We start from the raw sequence: 23,368 nt of genomic DNA, 5'->3' as shown, positions 1-23,368 counted from the left end.
CAAGTTTGAAGACCCCTGGTTTATTGGATCTTCAGTATCACTTTTAATTTGCTTTGAAGGACCTGAGACATGAAAATGTTGGTGATATGGAAGTGCCCCAAGTTTAGTGAGCTGGGCTTCCCTGAAAGCAGATCTCCAGCCTTTCACACCCTGCTGACTTCCAACATAATTAGAAACAGTTGAATTCATGGCAATTCTTCTGCATCACCCCTCTCCTCTCATGGAGTTTTTAGTATTTTGTTACTTTCAGCATTGGTGCTGAAAGTACCAATGTGCGTTCATTCTTTGTTATAATATGTCAATTTGTCAACTGCAATCATAATATGAAAATTAGCCATGACCTTGAAACTGAGTTATATTTATTTGTATGGCCTTCTAAGCTACAGAAGCTTCCCACGCCATGTATACAAATTAAAATGTGAAGTGAATCATGAGTACATAGCATTTAAAATTCTGGCCTAGATACTCCCAACCTCAGTAGCTCCATCTGTTCAAAACAAGAGATTGGCCTTAAAAGAATAATGTTTTAAAAACATATTCACATGTGTATACACATTCAGCTTACTCATATATCCCACTGTCTACATTAGCGTGAACTTGTATAATGTCTTGTGTCCCCAGCATTGAAATGATCAGGGTCAAAATGCTTGCAACTCTTTTCTTTGTCCAGATAGTTACTTTATAGAAGGGTCAGGATCACTAATACTTGCACACTTCTTATCCCATTACATGTTTTAAAAATACTGCATGAGTTATTGAACGGAACGGCGGGGTTGTGGATCAGGGAATTGTTTAGAATCTCTGGGGCTCAAAGAAAGAATGGTTCTAAGCTGAGAAAGTGGGAGAGCAGTCTTTTGGCCTTGGCTTCCTTTTGTTATCGGGCAACCAAACCTGCTATCTGAAACGTCCCCCCCCCCAAGTTTATTATCGTTCTGTCTAAGATGATTTCACTCCGGGAAGTTACTCTCTCCTACTTCTCAATCAGTTTGCACCTGGACAATAGTTAATTCAATTAACCGTGCCAATTTGGCAGCTGTACCAAGCTGGTTTACTATCTTCAGATGGGGGTTCCTTGGGATTCTTTTATTCCTCCTCTCCCCCTCCCCAATTATCAGTTCTATAAGTTTCCTTTGGCCACATATTCACCTGGGAATGCTTGAATGTGAAAAAAAGAGACAAAAAAGAGACAAAATAAATTGGTTTTATTTGCTTGCAAGACCCCCCTATGCATTCTCAAACAACAACCACACCCTTCTAAACTGTGGCGGTTATCTTTATATCTCAATTTCTTCTATGCATAGCTGATCTGTATCTTACATTCAAGAGTAAGTTATTGTCATTGGAATATAGATTGCTTTATAAAAGGTTGATCATTTGGCCATCAAATGCAGTGTTATCCACTCTGGTAGATAAGGAACCTTCCATCTTTTCTCATGGATGGGTTTGCACGTCTCCATTTAGAAGTAGTGCATACTGTACATGGAATCACAGCACATGCTCAAAGAACAAGTGGCAGCTGTGGCCATGACTGCCTTTGAACAGCTTCACTGGTTTGTCCTCCAAACAGTCATTCGCATCCTTATAATCTCCCAGCTCAATTATTTCAATGTCTCATACACAGAGATGCTCTTGAAGACTGTACAGAAACTTAAACTTGTATAGAATGCAATAGGGCAAGAAATAGTGGGTCTGCCTAGACATTGTCCCACTCGCTTTTCAGTCAGTTATTAGAATCTTAGACCAGTACAGACACCCACTTTGTGAGATGCACTAGCTACCTGTCAGGGTCTACTTCAATACCTCATCCTAAGAAAGCAGAAGTCGTGAAAGCAGTTTCTTCCAAAAGGAACTTTTATTAGGAGAAGCTGATAGCAGGCATAATAGACAGGATCTGAGGGTTTCCCACTCAGATCAATAGGTTAAAGGTGTCCCAAGCAAACCCCACCCCAATAGTTCATCCGGTCAGTTCGAATGGGCCAAAATCCCCAGGTGTTAAGTCCGTTGTGGGAAAGAGCTGATAATGCCAGGCTGTCTCAGGGTTGCAGCGATGTTTTGTTGGCTCTTCACACCTTCCCTTTTGAAAACAGAGATAAACCAGTTGCTGGAGGCACATTCCTTTCTTCTCCCTCCTTTTCTAACTGACATCAAGGGGAAAGATAGTACAAAGAGCATGTATGCAGAAACAGCAAAATGTTACAATGTAGCGATAAAGGAAAATAAAGAAATAGCCCGCAGTGCTTTCCCCCCTCCCCTCCAGGAGTATAGCAGAACCCAGAAGTATAGAAAGATTAGAGTCAGAATTAAAGTTAGAAAAGAGCCCCCTTAGAATATGGGTTCTGACATTACCACTATGCTTATAATGTGATTAGCTACTGTCAATTTAATAAGAAAACTATGCAGATATCAAGGACTGAAAGTTAGACAGGAAGATCATGGTGCTATTCTACCGAAATATAAACATTCTTACTCTTTAGAGCATAAGTCCCCAACCTTTTGGGCACCAGGGACCAATTCCATGGAGAGAGGTTTTTCCATGGACCAGAGGGTGCATGGTTTTGCGTGCTGCCTGCATCCCGCGGATGGGACTTTGCTTGTTTGTGCGGACCAGTTGCTGGAATGCCATAGCCCGGTACTGGTCCACGGACCTGGGGTTGAGGACCCCTGCTTTAGAGGGATTGATGAGTGTATGCACACCTGAAGATTCACTCTCACAAACAGATTAATTGTTGAATGAGATATGAAGTAAAGGATTCTCCAAATGAGGTTGAAGAGCTAAACTCTAAAGTATGGACCTTACATATTATCTATTCAGATGAAATATTTTCACAAGGGGATCAATTGACATGATCAACATTCAAATGATATGATGAAACATGAAGCACTGAATATGGGTGGTTAATCAATCTTGTAATACATATTTATGCTCCTTCTACAACTGAATATCATGTAAAATTTCTTGTAAAATTCTCATGTTTCTCCTGCTGATATTAGTAAATGTGCTCAAGAACCTTGAAGGATCAGGACTTTTCTTGTTGCAAAGCTAGATTAGCCACCAGTTGCTCACTTGACAGACAAAATACACCCTCCCCCTGTTTAGCACCATTGCCAGTATAATACACATTTCAAATATATGTTTTGGCTATTTATGATTTTGAAAGCATTGAACATTTAGGTCATCTTAGTTCTATATCTAAAAATGTGAAGCAGTCTTTATAATAGTTATACTAAAAAGGCTAAATATTATCTTTTGTCAATGATTCATATCATATGCTAGTCACGTTCTACTGTTCTGTTCTGTTCTTCATAGCTGTAACTATTATAAATTATCTCATTAATATAACAGACCACTCTTTCATTATTTAGACAGTATGTTCCTTTAGGTTCCAGCAACCAAAAGTTATGGCAATCATATCCTTCCTGTTTTGATATTCATGTCACTAATGTACTTCCCATGGCTTCCAAAGATTTAATTAAATCAGCAAAATACTATGTTAAACTAACGATTAGCCTGGCTGGAATCCCCCAGAGGTTTTTTAAAAAAAAAACCTGCAGGAAAAATCTCAGTAGTTCTTTGGTTTAGAATCTAAACATGACATCAGATATGACATTATTTTGACTGTGTTCTATTCATCCTTGTTAGAATAAAACAAGGTACATATACTTCCGATGTATTCACATGTGTCATTCCTCCACTGCTGAATTTTACTGATATACATAAAATGTTACAGATAGAAAACAAACCTTAACTTAATGTTTTTCAAAAATTATGTTGCCTGGGGATGGCGGGAGTTGTGATCCAAACACTAGGTTGGGATTAACTGCTGGGGGCTCTCTCTATGAATCAAATAAGACTCATGGTTGTTATTTGACAGGAAAAGGCCTTTGCTTTTATTCCCTGATTGTGAGCATCAGTTGGCTTTTGAACATAAAAAGCTGCTGTAGATGGGCCTGAATTCAATATAAGAGAGCTGTATTAAAATGGAACCCAAAAAACAATAAATATGGCTCTTTAGGTTAGAAGTAGCTTTTCTATGCTGGAATATTGATTAATCAAACTTTCTACTGTTGGCTCAAAGTGTCAGATGGGCCCAAGATTGAAAGGTCTTTTCTCAGTCCTACTAAGTTGCTATTTATATTGACATTTAGGATTTTCTATATGATTAGAATATTAGAATAGAATATAGCTGGAAGGGACCTTGGAGGTCTTCTAGTCCAGCCCCCTGCTCAAGCAGGAGAACCTATACCATCTCAGACAAGTGGCTGTCTAGCCTCTTTTTTAAAATCTCCAGTGATGGAGCGCCCATGATTTCTGGAGGCAAGTTATTCCACTGGTTAATTGTCCTCACTGTCAGGAAGTTTCTCCTTAATTCCAGGTTGCTTCTCTCTTTGATCAGTTTCCAACCATTGTTTTTTGTCCTGCCCTCTGGTGCTTTGCTGAATAACATGACCCCCTCTTCTTTGTGGCAGCCCCTCAAATACTGGAATATTGCTATCATGTCTCCCCTATTCCTTCTTTATTTTACACTAGCCAAACCCAGGTCCTGCAGCCATTCTTCGTATATTTTAGTCTCCAGGCCTTTGATCATCTTAGTTGCTCTTCTCTGCATTTTTTCCAAAGTCTCAACATCTTTTTTGTGATATGGTGACCAAAATTGGCTGCTGTATTCCAGGAGTGATCTCACTAGGATTTTATAAAGCGGTACTAATACCTTGCATGATCTTGATTCTATGCCTCTGTTTATACAACCCAGGATTGTATTAGCTGTTTTGGCTGCTGCTGCACACTGCTGGATCATGGTTAAGTGATCGTCCACTAGAACAGAGGTCTCCAACCTTTTTGTTTTGGTGGACCAGTGGGAAAGGAAGGGGCAGGTGCCTTATGCACACATGTGCAAATGTGAATNAATACCTTGCATGATCTTGATTCTATGCCTCTGTTTATACAACCCAGGATTGTATTAGCTGTTTTGGCTGCTGCTGCACACTGCTGGATCATGGTTAAGTGATCGTCCACTAGAACAGAGGTCTCCAACCTTTTTGTTTTGGTGGACCAGTGGGAAAGGAAGGGGCAGGTGCCTTATGCACACATGTGCAAATGTGAATGTGGGCACAAGTGCGCGCACATGTACAAACAGACTGTGAGCATGTGCACGATGCAAATGGGGCTACAAGCATACATTCAAGGCATTCACCGATGGTGGCGCCTGTGTGAGGCTTGTGGCGCCGCCACCTCCAGGCTCACTCGCCTGCGGGCGAGTGGGGCGGGGTGGAGCAGGGGTGGAGCATGTGGGGTGGGGTGAAGCGGGCAGGGAGGAGAGCGGAGTGGGGGGCGGGGGCGGTTTTGAGGCACTCGGTCTCTAAAAGGTTCGCCATCACTGCTCTACTCCATTCTCTGGTGCCATTTTAGGAGATTACAGTTCCTTGCTGCCTTTGCTTTATCTTCTACACAATCTAGTTCTTTCTTCTAGAACAGGGGTGTCAAACTGCCGGTCCGCGGGTCATATGCGTCATGCCAAAACCGTGCCCACCCCATTGCTGGCAATGGGAAAAAAGTCACGATACGTCGCGACACATCACGTGACATCGCAAGTTTGATACCCGTGTTTTAGAAGATGCCTTGTATGAGTATTCTCAGTTAAATCACAGCGATTGCTTTCAAATTTTATATCAGATTCTTTTATCTGTGTTGTAATTTACTGGGAGCAGACTTAACTCCAGATCTGGCAAATATAAAGCATCTTGAATAGTTAAACTGAACTTCTCTCATTTGCCTAATGCACAAAAGACTTTTATAAACCTTTTCCTGACTGCAGTGATCATTTGTTTGTATGCCAAGTAAATGCCAAATTTAAACTCATTCAGTTCAAAGAACATTTATTCCCTTTTATGAAATTAGAAACTAGAGAATCAAAATAGATGCCATCAGATGACCCTATTCTTCTCACATCATTTCTGGCCTTTTCTTATACTGGGCTGAGATGTCTAAGGTGAATCATTAGTGCTAGAATACAATCTAACAGGTTTGTCTTGTTCCTTTTTCTAGGAAAATTGAGCCACTGCATGCGAAGCATTTCTGTTCTTTTTTCTTGCCTTAAAAGCATATTCTAGACTAACAATCATATTTTAGCTCTGAAAATTACCAAAAGTTAAGCCAGGAAAGCAATTTATCACAAAATCAATTCCTTCTCTTTCATTTCTATATCATAACTTGTTAACTTCTAGGCAATGAATTTAAAATGAAAGCATTTCTTCCTATTTAGTCACTCAAACTGATTCGCAATATATTTTATATGATTTATATGTAAGTTTATATTCCCTCCATCCACTAGATATTTGTTGGAGAATTTTCTGAAAATATACACATTGGAGAGCCTGGTTCTTTTCTCATGTAAGTGTCTTTGGTTTAACGGAGTCATTCACAATCAGGCAGATCTTGTCAACTGCTCTGCCAGTTTCAGTGTCGCAGGATCTTTGCTCCTATCCCATTTCTTTGGATCTCTCTTTGCCCAACATAAACATGATCCCTTGAGACTTCAGGAACATTTTTGTCTTCAGTTATCAGAAGGATTTCGGTCCTTCTAGCTTCTTTATGAGCAGAACATTTTCTGAGTCTGCTTATGAAAATCACCTGCTTTCCTTTCCAAACATTCCTTTAATTGCTCAGGAAACTGATCCTTTTTTGTCTCCTTCATGCAATCTCATTGCATCTTTACTTCAACCAGCAGAGCCCATAATCATGTTGGAGAGTGGTGCATATCTATGCTGTGTGCTGTAGAAGAGAGGTGTTATGTTTTCACACAGTCTGAAGCACAGATTCCAAATAATTTTCAAAATGCATATAACCCTAATATTTAGAATAAACACTATAATTAATTGATCGAGTGACTATGTGCCATAAAGTTGTTTTTGATTCCTAGTGACCGCATACATAAATTTTCTTCATGACAATCTAACCCTAACTTGCTCTTTCAAGTCTTCCGATGCTGCACTTATCACCACTGCAGTGCTGCACCCACCACCTTTAAACTCATACACTTAACAGTACATAATCCCAATTAATGTACTGTCATTGAACGTTAATGTACATTAGTTCTTTTATTTAAGAAATATTAACATGAATTTCTATGTGCAGTGTATCTTATCTATCCCTGAGTTTAAAATATGGTATCATTTTTAATACCATAAACTAGAACTTGTATTTGGAATTTTGATGGATAGTGGAGGTAGAGATTATCCATATAGCTTTGTTTGTGCTTGTAGCTAATATGTACCAAAATTAGCAATACTGTCTTTACTGTTACATGGGAATCTGCATGTGACATGACTAAGACTAGTCATACATATTTACACATTTTCTAGATCTTTTCTACCTTTCTTAAAAAGTGTTATGTGAAACCCTTCAAAATAACCAAAGCTATTAACATTTTTTTTAAAATGGGGCTATCTGGTGATAACTATGGCACATGGAAAGACTAGGAATGTAAGAGGAGTAAAGAGCAGAAATGAATGAAAGTAAAATAGGTATTATGTGCTGAGAAAGCAAGAGAAAGCATAAGTCTATAATAGATCTAAATAAAGATGGATTGATCTTGTGAAAGGAAGTTGATGAATGCATGTAGAGAAATGAAGTTGTATATTTAATTATGAATGAAATATGAATGTAATATACAATCAAAGGTAGGAATTGATGTTGTCTAGATACAGCAGTTATGCACCAACTATTTCATGTAGAGTGGGATCCTATCAAGAATGACCAGACATAATCTGATGGATAGTAATTCAGTCTAGGAAGGTTTTAATCAAAGCTTATTTTACCCCTTCCAGATCTGACAGTTTCCACATCATTCCTAGTTGAAGTTAGGTGGCAATGTACAGCTGAAAACCAGTTTATTGATGATAACTCACTTCATACCAATAGTTAATATCTCTTTGTAGCTTTATATAGATACTAGGCAGCATGGGGGAAAGTATTGAGCCCTAAGATATTCTGCACTAGAATAATCAAAGACATCATTGCTATTCTCCTATGGCTACAAATTGAAACTACCCACTCAGATAGGAGAAGAACCATTACAAAACTGTGCCTTTAACCTCCAGCTTTCTTAGATAATCTATGGTTAGTGATATAAAGGGATACTAAGAGATTCTGGTTCTATTAGACTCTTCACTGGCTTTCAATATCATCAATCATTTTATTTTACTGGATCACCTGTGAGATTTGGGAAGGGAAGATTGGAGGCAGGATGGTAGTTATTGTAAACCAGGGGTGTCAAACTGTCGGCCCACGGGCTAGATGCATCACGCTAAAACTGCACCCACCCCATTGCCGGCAATGGGAAAAAAGTTGCAACACGTCGCGACATGTCACGTGATGTCACCAGTTTGACACCCGTGTTGTAAACCATTGGATCTAGGGTAGGGTTCTTCTAAATTAGGCTCACAACTATCTTTTTCTTTGCCATTACTTCCTCCCTCAACGACAATTGACAATTTGTCTGATTTAATAACTCACCCACTCACTCACTGAACATGCCAGAAAAAGCCTCAGATAACAGACTGCCAAGAGCTCCATTCACTTCCTCACATGTAGTTAACTTAAAAGAATCTGAGACAATATCATGCAATCTAGTCTGTGTAATCACATTGGATCCTGTTGAATTGATATCCTGCCCAGAATAAATGTAAATGAAACTTTATCCACCAAGAAATCACAAAACCATCCAGAAATTATTCTTATAATAATAAATATGGGAATGTTGATGGGTGCATAAAAAAGGTGGAGTGAATTGCACGAGTCAAGCAAAATGAAAATTAACTTATTTGATTGATTCTAGATCCTCATTTTGAATTTTATTCTCTCATTTATGACAAAATCTTGCCAGTATTATTTAGTCCTAAGGTATCTATTGAATGATACATCTAAAGGCTTTGGGGCTGTTTCCTGATCCTTCCCATTTTCTTATGCAGATACAAAAGAGAAATATACATGGATTTGATCAGTCAGAAATATTAATTTCCGGCCAGTAGTTTCTAGGTTTATCAGCCCCCAATATGGAGGTGATAGGAAAAAATATTCTCTTTTCACATTCTCTATTCAGGTAAGGGTACACAATAAATCATGTAAGAGAATATTGGTTTTGAGGCAGACAATGTCATGGAGCAGGAAGAGCGCCCTCCCTACTTTCTCATTCTGTTTGTAGGAATGTGGGTTGACTTAGCTGAAATATCAATACCTATTTTTTATTTGTGCACTCTTCATTCCTGGTGCTCCTGAGTTATGACGTTTGTGTGTCTCAACACCAGATAAATCACTGGAAACTTTATAAAAACAAAAGTTTTTGCTTCCTAAGTGAAGTAAAGAGCATGCCACACAGACATTTAGTGGGTGATTATTTTATACCTCTTTGGAGAGGATACTGAAATGTATTTGCCTAAGGCTCAGCCTAGAAAATTGCAACATTTTCCCAGAGATAAAGAGCTGAGAATATTGTGTCAATCAAATGAAATGACAAATACTTTTTGGGGAAATAGCAGGAGATACATGCCATGTTTACACAAGTACAATGTTATGCTGCTTCTAAATGGTGACCATTAATGGTGATCCTTTGAGAGACATCTTCTCTGGCAGAGGTCAGATCCAGCTATTTTGAGAATGTTGATAATGATTATGGATTAGTAGTACTGTTCATCCTTGCATGTTCAAACTATTATTTGGGCCTAGCAACTTGAGGGAATGCCTGTCTCCATATGTTTCCACCCATATGGTGAGGTCAGCTGGACATAGTCCATGTCCTTTAGATTTAGCCATACTACTTGTGGGACCCAGTAGTATTTTCTTGGAGATCCATACTGCTTCCACTTTTTCAGCTTTTAGCAAACTGTAAAAGATTTGGTAGTTCTCCCAGACCCTGGGCTATGAGGGTGCATGAGCCCCTTTGTTTTCGTTTCTCTTTTAATTTATTTTATCTTCCTGTCAACTGTAATTTCCCCAATACATATGTTCTTCTGTTACATTTTTTTTAAAAAAAAAATAATTATAAGGTTCTCAGAGTTGCTATGGAGTTGAATGAATGAATGAATAATATTGAAAACATATTAATGAATGCTTCTCAGCTTCATAGCAATCCTTTGCATGAATTTTAAAAAATATAGGTAGCTACGGATTGATCTGCACATGAGAAATTATCTTTCCAAGTTTTAACTGCTCTATTCATTCCACACTTGAGAAGTTGCACCTGGGATTAAATTATTCAGAGTATGGCTCATTTGCATCTTATAAAGCAAGGAAAAAAGAAAAACAACAACAGCTAGTCTTCTTTATTTTAATCTTTAATAGATTTCTAAAGGAACAGAAACATCTAGCTGGGTTGCTATTAATGAGACAAATTTTGCCCAAATATTTATAATAATTTTGTAAACTGGGCCTTGTTTATAAGCCTTATGCACTATCACAAATTATTCATGTTTAGATGTATTGTGATATTACGGGTCATTTTTGGAATGCAGAGCAAATTCACTTGCATGCATCAAAGTCTTACTTGTTTGGTTGTTTAACCCATTTATATGGCTACTCAATTACTAATGAACTCTTGGCAATGAACAAAGAAAAAAAAGTGTAGAACAATTATCAAGATGGGGGAAATGATAAGTTGAAGTTTCCATTAAAAATCTTAAGATCCATAGATCACATACAATCAATCTAGAGCTCCATTAGCATCCTGGTTTTTTCTGGGGAAAAGTGAGATCTTCCTCATGTTCCTAGGATCAGGCCTCTCCATATCTCTGGGGGGAGGTTATTCCACAAGGCAGGAAGAATGACAGAGAAAACATGCTTCTGAGCCCCAGCAGGTTTCACCACAGGGACCCAGAGTTTGTTTATTCTGTCAGATCTAGTGGAATGGGCACAAATACTCTGGAATAGGTAGAAGCCCATTTCTATCCTTGAACTGCAGCTATGCTCTAGCTGCTAGTCAGGACTACTGGGGGAGATGTAGAGACAGCAGTCTCATTGGCCATGTCTGATATATAGGTGCTGGGAATAGAGCCCTGGGGGGGGGGGGACATCCACCTCCTTAGTTGCTAGGGGGACATGCTAATCCACAATTGCTCACTCAAAATTGGAGAAGAAAAGAAGAGAGTAGAGCAGGGGTCCTCAACCTTGGCAACTTTAAGACTTGTGGACTTCAACTCCCAGGATTCCTCAGCCAGCAAAGCTGGCTGAGGAATCCTGGGAGTTGAAGTCCACAAGTCTTAAAGTTGCCAAGGTTGAGGACCCCTGGAGTAGAGGAAAGTAAAAGATGTAGTGGCTGGAGAGAAAAGTTGGAGAGTGAGGCTACATGAACGTGTAAAGTGGTTATTGGTTCCTGGTCAGAGAAAAGAAGAAAAGTCCTGGGGTGGCTTCCTTGGCTTTCCTCCAGGAAGACGATTTCCTCACCAAAGATCCAAGGTAGGAAGGAGGGAATCAGCTGGCTACAGGGAGCATTTTCACACAAGGCCTTACATGGATAAAGGGGAATAGGCTGTCATTGGCTGAAGCCCTGTTCTCTGGGAAAGAACTGGTCACAACACCTGGAGAGAGGTTCTTTGCCTAGTGGAGGAGTAGGTGGTTGATGGACCAGATCCAGGAGAAGACATAAAGCCATGCTGTGCACACTGCAGTAAATCCAGCAAATTCCATTTTTTTTTTTTTGCTATCTCTTGATAAGCCCAGAAGGAAGTAAAATAACAGGATAGCTACAGGATAATAATCTCTGGGAGAGAGTTTTAGGAGTAAACCTGCCATTGGGATTGTGGTGTATATATCTGTTGTAAATGACTTCATCATTTATAGTTATAAAACAGAATTGCCATTCTTATAAATCTCAATACACCTCCACTTTTAAAAGAATCCAATCACACTGGGACAATGTATCATGGTGCATCCACTACTGCAGCTGCTGCTGTCACATGAGCCACCTGAAGTTTCCAAACGCTCTTCAGAGGCAGCCAGAAGGGCACTGCCATAGGCTAAACAGAAGGTATCTAAGGCATGAGGAATCATGAGTTGTGCCTCCCAATTTAGGAATCTGGAGTAATTTCTTTTCCAGGAAGAAAGAGAAATGAAAACTTGGAACCAGTGCAGAATGAGTAGAATATCTCAGTTTCCCTTATTTCATCAATATATGCATATTTGCTTTAAAAATGAATGCTCTATTCAAATGTTTTGTGCCTACTGTATGAACTTGTCCATGATGCAAATATGCCTGAAGAATAGGATGGGGTTTGATAGAATGGTGTTAGGTGAAAATAACCAGGAATAGAAGCTGATTTCAAACTGATGGTGTATTTAATCCCACCCTTCCAGCTTATCCTGCTCATCTCCCACAGGTGGTGTTAATATATTATATTATTACATTTTAGAATAAAGTACCATTAATCCAGGCCACTGATAGGCCTCAGTCTCTCTGACCTTCAGGATATGTCAATAAAATCTGTGTATAGAAATTCTGGGATATGGAAGTTTTTCTTCCTATTTAAAGAACCACATTCACATCTACACATTTAGGAAGCTAAAAAAAGTGATATCAAATAAATAAAATTCCCAGAAACAGCCTGAAATAGAGTTTGTTCAAATTATAATAGCATGTATTTTAAAAGTTTTAGTTGTTTGGGATACATAAAAGTGGAAACAAATGGAAATCTATTTAAGAAAAGAGTAATTTCCAGTTATTATAGGAGCACACATTTGTATAATAAATTAGTTAGAAATATATAGTGCTTTCCTATCTGAACTGAGCCATTATTTTCACATTTTTAAAGATTGAAACAAACAAAATTATTCAGTTCATAGATTAATCAACAAAAGACTGAATTGTGATCACTAAGAAGTTAATTGGTTGCCATTAATGGGTAGAAATGGGCAGTAAAACTAGATGGTGATTTAAAGTTCCTCATTTGCAGCACATTCTTCAATATGAATGTGGCCTTTGAGGTAAAAAGTCCATTGAACACAATCAGTTTTGTGCCACTGACTGAACTTTTATCAGTTACTGAGAAAATATTAATGGGCCATAAAAAGCCTTTGGCTTCATTTTATAAAAGGTCTGCCATAAGGGCTCCTTTTGGACTGACCAAATAGCAGTACTCTGTTATTCAAAGAGAAGATTGCCTCTGCTCTTGGTCTATGAAAGCATAATAATTTAAGCTGGTTACTTGTGCCTCAAGTGAGAACTCGATTGATATGTCCTAGGATCTGTTTGTTTTCTTGGCTATCTATGGTATTCTCAGGAGTCTTCTCCAACACTAATGATCAAATGCATCAATACTTTTTTTTACCCTGCACTTTCAAAGTCCTAATTTCACTTCTGTAGAGCAGAGGCCCCCAATCTTTTGGGCACCAGGGACCGGTTCCGTGGAGAGAGTTTTTCCCGTGGACCGGAGGGGGTGGTGGTGGTTTCACGTGCTGCCTGCATCCCGTGAATGGGACTTTGTTTGTTTGCATGGACTGGTTTCTGGCATGCTGCAGACCAGTACTGGTCCACAGACTGGGGGTTGGGGATCCCTGCTGTAGAGTGTCACAGGGAAAACCTGCACAATTCTGAACCTTGTAAAAATTGACATGATGTGGCATCTGCATGTTTTATCATTCAGTTCTACTCTGCTAAGTGCTAGTATTTCTTGACTGCTGCTTTCTCTGATTGTAAAAGAAAGAAGGTATCTATCACTTCAGTATTTTCACTGTCAGTTCTAGAGCTAGTTGTTGTTTTTGTTATTAGTTTGGTTTCCTTTATATTTAAACCTAGTCTCATTTTTTTCATCTCACATACATGACACTAGGCAACTTACAGTAAAAATAAATAATTTATATACACAATACATACAAAACAAATGATAAAAACACATAACTACTGAGCATTGTAAAACAACCACCAACATAGCCAGGATACGAGCTCTATCCCAACTCTGGAACCCAGGTTGGGCACAAAACCAAATTTTAATGCTTTGTGGAAGCCCTAAAAATTCTGTATTACACAACATTTGTTGTTGTACTATTGCTTCTTCCATTTCCATCAGGCATTTAATTGACCTCTTTTTCCTTATATGGTTGATGGTACCAGTTAACCTCTTCATTGCAAGGAAGTGATCAGTCCATGACAAGGACTAATAGAAAAATCCCCCCAGTCAGATCACATATCACTTGGTTCAAGGTAACTATGCAAATACTTCAGTACGGTATTTGATAAAGTGGTCTACAAACTACTGTTTGATAAGATGGAAAAATTTGGATTAGACCAGATGGATTAGCAACTGGCTGACCAACCACATTCAACATGTAGTTCTTAATGGAATTGCATCTTCATAGAGGGAAGTATGCAGTATGGTATGTCAAGCTACTGTCTTAGCCCAATATCTTCATAAATGGTTTAGATGAAGATGAATTCATTAAATTTGCAGATGACACCTAGCTGGCAGGAATAGCCAACACTCCAGAAGATAGGCTCAAGATCCAGAAGGATCTTGACAGGATCTTGAATATTGGGCCATATCTAACAAACTGAAATTGAATAGTGAAAAAAGTAAGGTTTTATACATAGTCAAGAAAAACGAAATGCACAGGTATAGTATAGGTGGTACCTGCCTCAATAGCAGTAACTGCAAGAGGGATCCCAGTGGACAACCACTTAAATATGAGTCAGCAATGTGTTGCAGTTGCCAAAAAAGCCAACAAAGTTGCATTAACAAAGGGCTAGAATCAAGATCATGTGAAGTGTTAATATGACTTTATAATGTCTTATAACTATAAAAGACCACACTTGGAAGATCACATTCAGTTTTGGTTGCCATGATATAAAAAAGATGTTGAGGCTCTAGAAAGTGCAGAGGAGAACAACAAAGATGATTAGGGGGCTGGAGGCGAAAACATATGAAGAACAGTTGCAGGAATTGGGTATGTCTACTCTAGACTAATGAAAAGAAGGACTAGGAGTGACATGATAGCAGTGTTCCAATATCTGAGAGGCTGCCACAAAGAAGAGAGGGTCAAGCTATTTTCCAAAGCACCTGAAGGCAGGACAAGAAGCAATGGATGGAGATTAATCAAGGAGGAAATTTCATGACAGTGAGAACAATCAGTGGAACAGCTTGCTTTCAGAAGTTGTTACTGCTCTATCACTGGAGGTTTTTAAGAAGACATTGGACAGCCACTTGCCCAGAATAGTACTGGGTCTCCTGCTTGAGCAGGAGCTTGAACTAGAAGACCTCCAAGATCCTTTGCAACTCTGTTTTTCTGTTATTCTCTTAAATGAGGCAGTTGCTAAGTGAGGTCTACCTGTAGTAGAACTGTGGTCTAAGTTTAATTTGATGCTTAAGGGCATGAAGGTCATCCCACCTGCCCAGCTAAAGCAAACAGGCACCTTATACTGGGCAGCAATGTTATAGGACAGTAGTGGTGAACCTATGGCACGCGTGCCAGAGGCGGCATTCAGAGCCCTCTCTGTGGGCACGCGCACCATGCCCCGGAGATGGCAACTGTCCTCTTCAACCAGCCCCCCGCTAACTTTCTGAGGTCCCACGTGGCTGGATGCATCCCAGCACCCATTCACTTGCTGGCCTTTGTGTGCGGGGGCTGATGGTGTCAGGCAGCAGCCACCCAGGCCCCTGCCTCGCCTTGCCCTGTGACATGGCACCCCGCCCTGCCTCGCCTTGCCCACAGAACCAGCCTCCTGCCCACCACCCCACCCGCCAGAGACCCCTGGATCTCCCCCAACCCTGCCCGGCCCCCACAGGCATCCCTCCCCAGGAGCAACATCGAGCTGGCCATGCCCACCCTGGCCACACCCACCCATCTGCCATGACCACTGTAGCCACGCCCACCCAGTGAGCTATGCCCACCCGGCACCCAGCAATACATAAGTGGGTTTTGGGTTGAAGTTTGGGCACTCGGTCTCTAAAAGTTTCACCATCACTGTTATAGGAAGATGCTAGAAGCAGATGACCACTTTAAAAGCATTAATTCACACTGCACATGAAAAGGCAATAGTAAATCTCTCCAGTATTTTTACCAAGAAAACTACACGGATAGAAATATAAAATGATTGATTGATGATAGAGTTCTGGGTGATGCATCCCTCAAGTCCAGTGGCACTAAGCATGCTACTGAGGATGAGCTGAAGTGTTTATGTTGTAGCTCAATTAAGGCCTGGGATTTCTACCTGGTAATGTTCCCATACAGGAAAAAAAAGTCTATAGCTGCATGAAATGTAAGAAGCATGATCAATCAAGGATATTTGATCTTGGATGGACCAGAGATAACAGTTCTGGTGGTTTATGGTAGATCAGAAGCCACTGTGGACTTTCTGCAAGTGAAATACAATAACAGGTTGTTAACAGAGGGCTTTGAAGTTTAACTTTGCTGTTGGTTTTTATTTTTTAATTTTTAATATAGTAGATAGGTGTCAGGTCAGATTGGTTGGGTAAACAAATTCATAAACTGTGGGCCAATTTCACAAGGGGGAAACTATTGAAATGTATTTATGAGTATTCAACTGGGGGGGACAATATATGTGTAGATTTGATCTTTTCTTCTTTTTATGCACTTTTTTCCTGTGTCTTGTTTACTTCATTCTGTTTTCCCCCTTTTTTGGAGTTTGCTTTTTAAGGTTGTGAATAAATCAAAAAGTATTTAAAAAAAAGAAATGTAAGAAGTATGAATTTGAGACACCGAAACTATAGTTGAAAATTGAAAAAAAAATCTCCATATTGTACCCTTTTCCTTCATTTCCAAAGCAACAGTGGGTGTGATTGAATTTTCAGCACTGCAGCATACAGGTATTTCAGTATAATGCATAAACTCAAAACAAATTTCACAGGTGTTAGCTTGCAAAGCACCCCCAAATAAGAAAGTGACTTTTGTAGTCAGCCATCTCCTTGTGTTTAATTAACAGATGGAACTTTTACTGCTCCTTTAATAGTTTTCCTATTTAGGAAACTACCTAAATTCTCTGCATATGTTGCCACAGTTCTTTGCTGCAGTAAAGTTTTTGAACAGATTTGGGATCAGTTTTTTCTTTCAAGATGATGCCTGCTATAAATGCCTATTTGGCTTTGTCTCATGTATAAGCAAGGCAAATCTCATTTCTTGAACCTTCAATGTTCTGGCCGTCTCATTTAGCATTGGCTTCTCAAATTAACTTCTGCTTTTCTGCACCACTCATGGTTTAAGCTTTTTCTTGTCTCATTGCTCACCAGGGTTGGCAGCTATAGTTGATTTTAATAGTACCCTGACTTAACCACATTTTATGCTCATAATGAACAATCAATGGGTTTTTCAAATACAAAAGATTCTCTTCCCCCAGTTGTGTTGAACGATCTTTTCTATGATTTCTCAATGACACAATCTCTGGGGGTTTTGTGTTAATATGAACCTTCTGTGCCTTTGCACAAGGCCCAATGAAGTGCTTGCTTGCTTGCTTGCTTGCTTGCTTGCTTGCTTGCTTGCTTGCTTGCTTGCTTGCTTGTTTATTTATTTATTTATTTATTTATTTATTTATTTATTTATTTATTTATTTATTTATTTATTTATTTATTTATTTATTTATTTATTTATTTATTTATTTATTTATTTATTTATTTATTTATCTTTTTTTTAATAAATATACAAACACTTATATGTGATTTCTTCATATTGTAAAAAAGGAGTGAAAGCCTTTCACCAGACAGAACAGAAATGAATTTTCCCCTAAATAAACATTCAAAAAGATTCAACAAGCTAAATAAAGTCCAGATGTTGACGTGATAAATACTGGAGAAAAAAGCTCCAGCAATGCCCAGCTTTGCAGAAATAAGGACATGTCTCCTCTCCCTACATACAATTACCAAGTAGTACTTTGGACCCATAAGCCTGTTTCTTTCAGGGAGATCAAGACAGTCTTTGGTGAGTTAACGTGGCAGGAATTTATCCAGTAATGTGGAGTATATTAATATAAGTATGGTTATCTGGAATCTATAAGACCGTAATGGTGATGATGATTAAATACACTTTTTTTCTTAGTTAAATGTAGTACCTGGAAGGGAGAAAAAGATTATATCCAGGCAACAAGCAGTTTATAACGTGCATGTTTCTTTTCTTTTTCCTTTTTTTTTTTAAAAAAAAAACCTTTTTGAGTTTGCTAAATAACTTCAGGACTATTTATTTCACCCACGTAGCTCTCATTGGGACATCTGCTATGTTGCATTAGGTATGCCACCTGCTGAGGCTGGCACATGGAAGGCCCTTAAGAGCTAGATCTGGTGGTTTTACCTCATGCTCTTACATGCTGTTTCACCAACAGACATAATCCAGAAAAAAATTATTATTTTTCTTTCCTCTTCCTATTATCCTCTCCAAGGACAACTGGCTTCACCTCCATTTGGGTTAATCTGATATATGAGTGATTGATATGAAGCTGGTATACTAGAATTAACACCAGTAGAAGGATTGTGCACAATAANAAGAAAAGTCTGGATACTTCCGTCTCAAAACTTCTATTGATTTGAGGCACCATTCACCACTACCACTCAGATATAGCAAATCTTTATAAGATGGCGCCTCCATAACCACAAATCTTGGTATAGTCAAAAAAATATGTGATGGTATCACCCAAATTGGAAGTTTAACATCAAACTTAAAAAAATATTTTTGCCAAACTCTCAACAATGCAGCCCTTATTATATGATTTCTAAAAGTTTTGTCAATCTTTTTTTGCATAAAAAGTGCAGTAAAGTTTTTGAACAGATTTGGGATCAGTTTTTTCTTTCAAGATGATGCCTGCTATAAATGCCTATTTGGCTTTGTCTCATGTATAAGCAAGGCAAATCTCATTTCTTGAACCTTCAATGTTCTGGCCGTCTCATTTAGCATTGGCTTCTCAAATTAACTTCTGCTTTTCTGCACCACTCATGGTTTAAGCTTTTTCTTGTCTCATTGCTCACCAGGGTTGGCAGCTATAGTTGATTTTAATAGTACCCTGACTTAACCACATTTTATGCTCATAATGAACAATCAATGGGTTTTTCAAATACAAAAGATTCTCTTCCCCCAGTTGTGTTGAACGATCTTTTCTATGATTTCTCAATGACACAATCTCTGGGGTTTTTGTGTTAATATGAACCTTCTGTACCTTTGCACAAGGCCCAATGAAGTGCTTGCTTGCTTGCTTGCTTGCTTGCTTGCTTGCTTGCTTGCTTGCTTGCTTATTTATTTATTTATTTATTTATTTATTTATTTATTTATTTATTTATCTATCTTTTTTTAAATAAATATACAAACACTTATATGTGATTTCTTCATATTGTAAAAAAGGAGTGAAAGCCTTTCACCAGACAGAACAGAAATGAATTTTCCCCTAAATAAACATTCAAAAAGATTCAACAAGCTAAATAAAGTCCAGATGTTGACGTGATAAATACTGGAGAAAAAAGCTCCAGCAATGCCCAGCTTTGCAGAAATAAGGACATGTCTCCTCTCCCTACATACAATTACCAAGTAGTACTTTGGACCCTTAAGCCTGTTTCTTTCAGGGAGATCAAGACAGTCTTTGGTGAGTTAACGTGGCAGGAATTTATCCAGTAATGTGGAGTATATTAATATAAGTATGGTTATCTGGAATCTATAAGACCGTAATGGTGATGATGATTAAATACACTTTTTTTCTTAGTTAAATGTAGTACCTGGAAGGGAGAAAAAGATTATATCCAGGCAACAAGCAGTTTATAACGTGCATGTTTCTTTTCTTTTTCCTTTTTTTTTTAAAAAAAAAAAAACCTTTTTGAGTTTGCTAAATAACTTCAGGACTATTTATTTCACCCACGTAGCTCTCATTGGGACATCTGCTATGTTGCATTAGGTATGCCACCTGCTGAGGCTGGCACATGGAAGGCCCTTAAGAGCTAGATCTGATGGTTTTACCTCATGCTCTTACATGCTGTTTCACCAACAGACATAATCCAGAAAAAAATTATTATTTTTCTTTCCTCTTCCTATTATCCTCTCCAAGGACAACTGGCTTCACCTCCATTTGGGTTAATCTGATATATGAGTGATTGATATGAAGCTGGTATACTAGAATTAACACCAGTAGAAGGATTGTGCACAATAACTTGGACAGAGAATGGTGAATTTGCTATCAGGGAAAGGGGATGGAAGAAGCTTACAGAAATTACAGGTTTGATCAGCAGCAAAGTAACATATCCCTCCCCCTGCCCTGCTTTGCTAATCAGATTGATAAAAACATGAGCAGCTATTTGCAGCAATGAAACACATTTTGTCTAGATCTGTTTCCTTCCTTCCTTCCTTCCTTCCTTCCTTCCTTCCTTCCTTCCTTCCTTCCTTCCTTCCTTCCTTCCTCCCTCCACAATTTAAGAGCTGTGCTGGCGCAGTGATTAGAATGCAATACTGCAGGCTAACTCAAGGTTGACTCATCCTTCCATCCTTCTGAGGTTTGTAAAATGAGGACTCAGATTGTTGGGGGCAATATGCTGACTCTGTAAACTGCCTAGAGAGGACTGAAAAGCACCGTGAAGCGGTATATAAATCTAAGTGTAATTTGATAATTTGGTATCACTAATTGTTGCCACAGGATCCTAAAAGTTCTCTCTCTCTCTCTCTCTCTCTCTCTCTCTCTCTCTCTCTCTCTCTCATTTTTCTAAAGGCCTCAGATGACTTCTCTCTCCTCCTCCCATGATTTCATTCCAGGAATTCTTGAACTCCTTGGATAATTAATTGACCATGCAGTTTCAAAGCAAAATTACCCAATCATCACTCTTATCTTTGACATGAAGATGCATATTTTGATGCATTGCTCTTTTTTTTTGCTTATCCTCATAAAAATAGGCAAAGTGTACCACATGCCAGCAAGGCCAGAAAATCAGAACATGCCAAAGTCAGATATAAACAAAGAATGATGGTTTAAATGATGGTTATATAATGGGAATCATGCTCATATTAGCTTGGTCTAGTGGTTAAGGCACAGTCTAGAAACCAAGTGATTGAGAGTTCTAGTCCCATCTTTGGCATGAAAGCTGGCTGGGGGACTTTGGACCTGTCATTCACTCTTAGCCCAACCCATCTCACAGGCTTGTTATTGTGGAACAAAACAGGAGGATGAAGTAATGGTAGATATGTTTGCCATTTTGAGTTATTTGTAAAAAATAATAAAGGTGGGATCATAAATAAATAAAGCTGATCCTCAAGATTTTGCCCAAATAAACATATCATTCAACTACATTTATATATAATTTTTTTTAAAAATGTAAAACAACATTATAAATTTTTTTAAAAAATGGAGAATTCCAAGATGGGGAGTAGGAGTTGTTAATACAGGTGGGGGTTCTCATGGGGCCAACCAGCCCAACCGCTGCATAGGATCCCCCTATGTCCCCCACGCAAGGCTACACAGCTGAGTTTCAACTCTTTACATAAGGCCAAGAGATTGGGGGCTTTTCCTCACCTCTGAGAGCAAGGTGTTCCACAAATCAGGGGTAGAATTTACTCCTCTTCATGCACACATACACGCATGCATGTGCACACGAATACACATGGACATAAATGTTTGTTTGTAAAGTCAGATTCTCTGACTTTTTTCTGTTTAGTGCTGGCTATTAGGAAAATCCATGCATTAATGAGTTTAGTAAACTAGAATTTGGAGATTGATTAGCCTGCTATGCAGTGGTGTTACAGAAAATAGACAGTAGATGGCACTTTAGTTGAAGGAAGGAACCTCTTCAGGCAAATACAATCTTTGGGATTTTCAGTATTGTAAAGAGTAGCTTTTCCTGGTTTCCTTGGCCCTCTGGAGTACACCACGTGTACTTCAAATCTCTGAAATAAAACAGCAAAAATAAGCTTCGTGTGTAGGGGCTACCTGCATAAAGTTTCAGATTTCAAATTCTTCAAATTTCTTTTTTCCATATGTTATAATATAATATCATGTTATGTTCTAATATTATATTTGAATAGAATATGTGTTAAATAATCCTAGTAATGTCATTATAAACTTATTTTTCCATCTTCACAGGCCTCTTTCAGGGTCACTGATGCTGAGGAAATCAAACATTTCTCATATACACCATCTAAGTGATACCACCTTCCTTTGTGTTTGGGTCTTTGTGCTCCTTCCATCTTTTTCTGATAAAAAAAAACCCCACTCAAAATTAGACTTAAATAATAGACTGGACAGTAGCACAATTTCTACACATTCCAGTCTGTATTGATGTTTAGAATAGACAAGCCTAAACAGGGGGAGATTAAGAGAGAGAGAAAGTAGACCTCTAGATGCATTTTTACCTTTTCATACTTTACATATTTCTCTTCCGATTAGTTTAGCTAGGGTTTTTTTTTTTTTTAAAAAAAATTGTTTCAAACTAAATCATTTTTAAAAATTGTCTTCTTGATCTTTTTATCAGGAACAATTTTTGATGCTTATTCATTTTAAAGTTTTTTAATATTTTAATATTTTTAATATTGATATAAAATGCAGTTCTACACAGAATTTCAATAATCAACTGGCAGGGGCAGTTTGTATTTTTTAAAATGAATGTTGTATATAGGTAAATGGGTAAATGGTTTCTTCATGTCCATGTAGCTATGACATGTTGCTGATGTGAATAAATGCAATACGTTCCAGAGGACAAAAAGTCAGTTTCACTTCCTGGTGTAGTTTATAGCAGAAAATGTATGAAGAGGAACTTTCCAGGTTAGGGCTGCTGAGCATTCGGAAAAAGGGCTTTGGAAAATTCATTCTCAGGCCCACTGTCTTAAAGCATTAAAGTAGCCGTGTTTTCCAGAAATCTTGATGCAGCTGCTTTAAAGTATTTTTTTTCCAATTGTGTGCACATTTATTTTACAGTATTTCCATAACCATCCACCCACCCAAGGACTCAGCTTATTAAATATTAACATAAAAATAATTAACATTTCAGCAATGCCACCCCCATTGAAATCCATTTAAAAGTTAAATTAAAACATAATTGAAAGTTACCTGATACAATATTAATTAATTATTTCATTAAGTAGAGGAAGTAGATTCCATATAACAGAGAGAATCATGAGTTTGTTGGATACGAGATGGGCCACAAATACATTTTATAATAAATAAATGCCCCTCTTACCTTTCATGGAGCAGATCCTCAGCAGGCCCTTTTGAGATGCCCAGAGGTAACATTGCATAGACCACACTTCTGCTGGGAAGTGAAGGGAAACACCTGTGTGCATGCATACGTGATTAGGAAGTGTCTTTGAAGGAACCCTATCAAGCCTTCCAGAAGAACGCAGCTGCTTTCAAGAAGGTGTGCTTTACTTGGACCAACTCATTTCACGTATCACCCTTTTCAAGAGCTTTGCTGATCCCTATTC

The sequence above is a fragment of the Protobothrops mucrosquamatus genome, unplaced genomic scaffold (assembly GCF_001527695.2).
Source record: "Protobothrops mucrosquamatus isolate PMUCROS unplaced genomic scaffold, P.Mucros_1.0 scaffold140, whole genome shotgun sequence".
NCBI classification, from domain to species: Eukaryota; Metazoa; Chordata; class Lepidosauria; order Squamata; family Viperidae; genus Protobothrops; species Protobothrops mucrosquamatus.
This window is presented reverse-complemented; position numbering follows the sequence as displayed.